Source organism: Nannospalax galili, unplaced genomic scaffold, assembly GCF_000622305.1.
Source record: "Nannospalax galili isolate Female #2095 unplaced genomic scaffold, S.galili_v1.0 scaffold4244, whole genome shotgun sequence".
In the NCBI taxonomy this organism is placed as follows: Eukaryota; Metazoa; Chordata; class Mammalia; order Rodentia; family Spalacidae; genus Nannospalax; species Nannospalax galili.
This window is the reverse complement of record NW_008351072.1, coordinates 7,226-14,905: the sequence shown is the minus strand read 5'-3', so window position 1 is coordinate 14,905 and position 7,680 is coordinate 7,226.

Below are 7,680 nucleotides of genomic sequence, written 5' to 3'. Positions count from 1 at the left end.
GCCATGGAACCTTGCTTGTTATATAGCCTTTAGCTATACATTGGACTCTTAAGAAATATATTGGCCCCTTTAATCTTTGTTTACACTTTCCTTTTGGGTGTTTAAGATCATACAGTTGGCCCAAATAAACCAATTTATTTTTACTCTTCAGGTCGTTGGAGTATCTGTTCCTCAGGGGTCACATGGGCTTGGGAGGAGCCCCTGGCTCCTTTCTTTTACCAGTTCCATCTATGTGAAGATAAGTCAAAGGTCCTGCTAAATTGTGGCTGGCTTCACTTGGAAGCGTGAATGAGAAGTTTCCTCTGGGTTGACCCTCTTCTTTGTAGACTGGACACTGGTTCAAGTCCATCTGGTGGGGTCTCCATGGCCTCCCTGGACAGGAGGATTGGTCACTCACCACAGTTACAGGACATTCTGAGAGATGCTCCATAGTCCTCTGGAACGTAGTCGACCTTGGAGAGCAAGGAGCAAAAACTGTCCTTTAAGTTCTTCTTACCAGATTTTTACTATTTCTATACCTTTTATAATTTGATATTTGCTTTGTTTTCTTGTAGTGTCTTTGACACTGGAACTAGGTGATATTGGCATTATAAAATGACTTTCAATGTATTCTTCCTTTTATTTCTTTTGGAAGAATGTAAGAAGATTTGATTGGTCTTATTTGTTCTTCTAATATTTGATATTAATTCATCCATGAAGCCACCGAGCTTTGCTGAAGGTTCTTGATTACTGAACCTTTGTTGAAGGTTCTTGATTATCTCCTTGTTTATTAGTCTGGACTTAATTCCTTCTTTGCAGTCTTTATACCTTTCTAAATGGTTGCATTTATCCTTTTCATCCAAATTATTAAATTTTCTGGCATATAACTGCTCATAACTGTATATTGTGATCCTTTTATTTATGCTAATTATAATTCATTTGATTTTCAATATTGAGATTTTATTCTTGTTGCATCTCATAAGTTTTAAGTTCTATTTCCATCTTTTGTCTGGAGCTATTATTCTTTGGTGTTTTAATATATCTTTTTAAATTTTATGTGTATGAGTGTTTTGCTTCATGTATGTGCCACATGCATGCAATGACCATGGAGACCAGAAGAGGGCACTGGATCCCCTGTAACTGTAATCATAATGTTAGCTGCCATATAGGTACTGGGAACCAAAGCTGCAGCCTCTGCCGAAACAGCTAGGGCTCCTAACTGCTGACTCATCTCTCCAGCCCCTGTCTGGAGCTATTCTTAAAACCCTTTTTGATTTTCCCTTTTTCCTAATGTTTGCTCAAGCATGATGGCAAATCCATGTAATAGCAAATCTGAAGGGACTGAGGCAGGACAGGAAGTTCAAGACCAGCCAACAACAACAACAAAAATGTTGTTTCTATGAGTTTGTGAATTTTCCTGGGTTTTGCCATTGACCTTTAATTTCACTCCAATGTGGTCCAAGAAGATATCTGACATTTTAATCTTAAATTTGTTAAGCTTTGCTCTGTAACAAGTGACCTAGTTTGGAGAATGTTCCATGGACAGTTAGCATGGACATTCTGCTACAGTTAAGTAGAAAGCTCTTTATTTCTGTCAGCTCCATTGTTAAAATAAGCTGTTTCCTGATTGCCTGGACATTATATCCATGGGAAAGAGAAATTTTAGGTTTCCTAATTTTTCCCTTCAGAATACAATATTTGCCTTATAGTATATTTAGGTTCTCTATGTTGGGTGTACAAATATTTGCAACAATTTTTCTGTTGAATTCAATCCTCTTTCATCATAGAAGTCTCTAGTAGGTTTTTAAATTAAAACTTATTTTTCTAGTATAGGTACAGTTGTCCCTGTTCTCTTTTGGCAAGTACATGCATAGAATATATTTTGACTACTTCACTTATAATCTATGCATGTTTTCATATCTTAAATGAGACTCTTGAGGTTGGGGAGATGGCTTAGTCAGTTTAGTGTCTGCCACACAAGTAAGAGGACCCGAGTTCAGATCACCAGAAACTATGCAAAAAGTCAGATATGGTGGAGCATGTCTGGCATTTGATGTTGACCTCTGGCCTCTGCATACTTGTGCACCAGAACACATATACACAAACACATACCCACATATAACACACATACATACATAGTTCCTCAAAAATTAGTCTATTGTAGACAGGATCCAGTTGGATATTGTTTTCTTATCCAGTCATTCTACACCTATTTAGTCCACTTACATTTAAAATATTTGTTGCTGGTTAACAGCTATTGTTATGTTGTTTAACTTTTCTGTCTAGTCTGTACTTATGATCCTATCTCCATTTTCTTTTGTAGATTTTTGGTTATAATTTGGGTTGATTTCCTTCTTTAGTGCATCTATAAGGTTTTCCTTTGTCATTAGGAGGCTTGCAGGAATTGTCCAGTAGTTATAACCATCTATTTTAAGCACTGCACTTCTCTTCCTCCACATTTACTTTAGTTCCCACACACTCTTCATGTTATTGAGGTCAACATTGCTTTATTTCTTATTTTTATTTTATGTGTATGAGTTTATTGCCTGCATGTATGTAAGTACATGTCATGCAATGCCTGTGGAGATCAGAAGAGGGCGTTGAATCCCCTAGAACTGGGGTCACAGATGGTTATTAGCCACCATGGAGGTGATGGGAATTGAATCAGGTCCTCTGCAAGAGCAGCCAGTGCTCTTATCCACTGAGCATCTCTCCAGCCCCCAGAATTGCTCTTTTTTGTATAGTGAATTTATTACTAAATTTTTGTGGTTATAGCCTTGACCCTTTTGTCTTTTAAACTTTTATATTGTGATTATAGGTAATTTTCAAACCATTTCAGTATTATATTATTCTGAATTTGACTCTGTGCTTACCTTCTGGTGATATTTACACTTCCATATACTATCATATTGTTATTTTGCATGATTTCTATTCCATTTCAAATGCTACCCTTTAACTGGTAGGTCTGCTAGTGAGTGATAAACCTGAAGTTTTTGCCTTGGAAAGGATTATCTCCTCTTCATTTTTAAAGGATAGTTTTGCAAGGTGTAGTAGTATTGTTTGGGAAATCTACTGAACACTCAACAGAGAATTTTTAGGAGAGAATGGAGCCATAAAATCAAAGAACTACAAGAATTTCGTTTCTATTTTCAAAATTATCTTTGCCTTTTGGAAGCTTAAAATTATAATGATAAAAAATTAGAATGGCTCTAAGTGTAGAATTCTGCATTGGCTTCTTTTCTCATTGCTGTGACCAAAAACTGACAGAAGCATTCATTGTAAAGGAAGGAAGGACTTTTGGCTCTCAATCTCAGGGAATACAGTCTATCCAAGGGGGAAACACTTGGTGGAATGACTCAGTCCAAGGTAGTGGGAGCTTGCATTTTCTGCCTTTCAAATCTTGGTAGATTAGGAAGCAGAAACAAGACCAGTCTATACTCCTCAAAGGCCTGTGCCCAGTGGCCCACATCTACTGGTCATTTATCCTGTTCCAAAGGTCCCACAACCTCCAGCTGGGGACAAGTTGTTTAAACACAGGCATCTGTCAGGAGCATTTCACGTTCAAAACATAACCTCTTTTATACACAATCAATCTGGGGTCTTCTAGGTATCTTAAGTCTATTTTCCTTAGGGCTGAATCTACTTCTCAAATTTGGAAAATTCTCATCATTTTAAATAAACTTTTGAGCCCTTGTTTCTTCTGCTAGAGTTCCTATACTGCACACATTGGTTACTTAATGGTGTTCAGAAATCCTGTGTAATTTTTCATTCTTTTATTTTCCTATGATTAGCTAATATCAAGTAAACTCCCAGTGTGGACACTGACTCTTCTTGCTTGAATCTGATATTAAGGCTACTGTATTTCTAAGCTCATTGTTCTTAGCTTAAGAACGTGTTTTGAATTCTACTTTGTTGAACTCTCATTAATGTCAACAAATTCTCTTTCCTATTTTTTTTTATAAATCTGCACATGTATTTTAATTAGGCATGCCAAAATAAATCAAAATAAAACCAATAATTTTGTGCACAATAAATGAATTAATTACTGCTTTATCTTAAATTTGTTGTTTTTCTGTGTTATTTTATATATTAATAATTTTCTTTAGAACAATTGTTTACAGTTCTTTATCAGACGTTCATGGCTATCCACTTCTTTGCAATGACTGAAAATTTGTGTTCCTTTGATGTTCTTTTTGTCCTTATACAGATGTTTGCATATTTGAAAGATTTATCAGACTATTTTTGGTAAGAAAATATCTTCACTGATGAGAAGTACAGGATCATGTGTGGCACTGGGACTATCAGTGCATGCAGAGCAATTTGAAGGTTAAATTCTAGGTTGAATGAGAGACATGAACAGTGGCCAGCAACACAGCTGTAGTGCACACTTTTGGCAACTACATGGTCTTCAACAGAGAATATTATTGGCTTCTGTGATGCTCATGAGGGCAAGAGGGCAAGGGTCAGGGATGATGCTATGAGAATGTATGTGTTAACAAAATCTGGAGCCAGTTGTGTAGGTGCATGCATGTCAGGTGGGATGGTGCTGAGTGTACCTGTGGTGGTAACAGCCAAGGTAAATGGCAGACACATATGGTTATAAAAGGTGGGTGGAAGTAGACATGTGGACAGTGGTACAAACTAGCAATGTATGCAATCAGCAGCAGGTACAAACTCAGTGGTGAAAACTGGATAAAGGCATGCACTAAGTCTGGGCTACAGTCAGGGCCAGATGTGTGTGTGTGTGTGTGTGTGTGTGTGTGTGTGTATGCAGAGCCATGAGAGTTTGTCACAGACATAACAAGGCTTGAAAATTGGGACTGATGGTAGGTACACATTAATATACGGAAAACCAGGGTCAAGATTCCCTCTGCGACACCAGGGATGAAGTACCAGGGGGAGAACAGAGGTCTAGGCACCTGTGGTATAAGATGGTGGAAAACCAGGGGTTATGAAAACCAGGGACCATGAGGATTCATGGTAGTTGGGGGGAGCTTTTGAGTTGCTCAGTAGCAAAGAGTAACGGAGTCCCCTGAAGAGTGGGTGACCTTGGAATACGGAACATAGTGGCACCAGTGTCCATATGACATAGAAATTCAAATCCTAAGTATATACTCAGAACTGAAATCATATACCTACATAAAACCTTGTACATATTCATAGAAACACTTCATAATGCATAAAAAGTGGAAATAACAGCTATCAACTGAGTGGATAAACAAAAAAAGTAGGACCATTACCAGATTAGTTGGTAATAAGAAGGAATAAAGTATTGAAACATGCTACAAACATGGATGAATCCCAAAAGTATTATGCCAAGTGAAAAAAAGACAAGGTAAATCACATATAGTAAAAATTCAATTTATATGAACTATCCAAAATGGGAAGAAGCAGAGAGCAGATTAGTGCTTTCCAAATGTTGACAGGAGAGGGTAGTGAAAGTGATTGCTACTGGCTATAAGGACTTACTCTGGGGTTTATAATATATCCCATAATTAACTAGTAGTTATGGTTGTAAAGCTCTGGGAATGCTGTAATATTTGTATACTTCAAACAGTTATATCTCAATGAAGTTCTATTATTAGTAACTAAGTAAAAGGTTGAGACTTGTGTATTTGCTCCAGATTTTGAATCTCTGGAGTCAGGCTACAACCCTCCTGCCCTAGGATTTCCTCCTAATCATTCAAATTAATTCACTAAATAATTAAAGTCAGAATTTTAAAAGACCATTTGAAGTCAATTCCTCTATCGTTGTTATAAAATCAAACTCTAATAAGCTGGAAGAGCCAGGGAAAACTCCAGCTCCAATGGTACATATTTATTTCTTCATTGAACTTAACATTTTCTTATCTAAATTTCCTATGCCTTTTTGTTTTCGTTCTTGTTTAGTTTTGCTTTTTGAGACAAGGTATCACTGTGTAGTCCAGGTTGACCTAGACTCATTATGTAGCAAAGCTGGTCTCAGATTCCCAGGGATACTCTTGCCTCTATCTTTGTTTAAAGAAAATATAGGAGAACACTTATTTGTCTCTGGTGGGAGTGCAACCTGGTGCAGTCACTACAGAAATCAGTGTGGAGATTCTTCAAAGAGCTAGAAATAGATCTAATACATGCCCCAGCCATACCATTTGGGTATATACCTAAAGAAGTCTATATCCTACTAAAGATATACTTTGACTTTTAAAAGAGTATTATTTTATGTTAACTTTTAGAAGCTTACTGTGCAAAACATTATTATATAACTATAGCCAGAGGGAACGCCACAAACATGTATTACAGCATTTGTCAGCCTGTATCCAAATATATCCAAGAATGGTGTTTGAGGGGTTGATGAGGAGCTGGGGAGTTGGAGGAACAGGAAATGTTGGCTACAATAACAAATATTGTTTTGTGCTTGTTAGCTTAGAAAATTCTCAGTTAATTCACCAAATATTTAGGGAACATCAACTATATATCAGATTCTCTAATAAACATCAGAACAGTTTACACAATGGCTCATTCTACCTCTGTCATGCAAGTACTCATTGTGAATGAAATCAATTACTCCATACTTGTCAATGGTACCAGCTTACAAGTGCTGGTCCTACATTTACAGCACTCCTTTCATTGCTAACATTCTACCTATGGCTCTTTGAGGTTGGGTGCACATGTGTGGGCATGTGGGATTATGTGCACACATGCATGTGCAGTAAGCAGACACGATTTTTTTTTTATATATATATATATATATATATATATATATATATATATATGATCCTGCATCCATTTTCTAGAAAAGATGTTCTCACACATGGGGCACAGTTTAGGGTATGCTACACACTCTTCATGTGACAGTTGAGGAAACCAAGCATCATAGAATTCACGCCTCAGAGAGAAAATGGCAGAGGTGAGATAAAAGTCTAGGGTTCCTGGCACATTATTATTATTTTTTTGATGTTTTACAGATTACCATACTAATACTTTAATATGTTTCAAGTTCTATTATGAGGAAGCATGAAGATCAATTTAATCATATTTAAATAGAGTATAAGTCAAACATTTTCTTTTAAAATCAGAGATGTACAACTAGTCAATGATGGAATGATTGAGAAAACATTTCTTTCAATGCAAGTCTATCAGCAAAGTTTACTTTCTCCCTGCTCTCCAGTAACAATGATAATTGATTTTTCTTTAGTTTTGAAGTATCACTAGCTTCACAGGGGTGTGGAAGGGACATGGATTTTATCAATCCATCAGTAGGTTTAAGAGTGTCTACTAAACACCACTCTGCTGTATTATTTTCTTCACATTGTGGTTCCACTTTAAAGTAAGCGGCTTGTGTCATATAACAGCTATGAAAATACCAGAAGTAAAATTATAATCCCTTTATTTTAATTAATTTATTTAAATTCCACATCCTTACCAACATAGGTTGTTTTAAATTGTTTGCATCAAAATGTACTTTGCATGCAAAGACTTCTACACTAAAAAAAATCAGTTACATTTTGGATCATCCTTAGTCTCTTCTATTCTAGCTAATTAGTCTGGCTTTTAGGCATCTACACAAATCAGATAGTTCTTCCAGTGGAGTGAATATGTGCATAAGTTTCTCAAAAGAAAGCTACTTCTTACGAGCTAAGAAATACAAATAGCCTCCCTACAAGGAAAAAAAGAATAGTAGTTAAGTAGTTAAAACAGGGTTTTAGTTTTTACAATTCACTT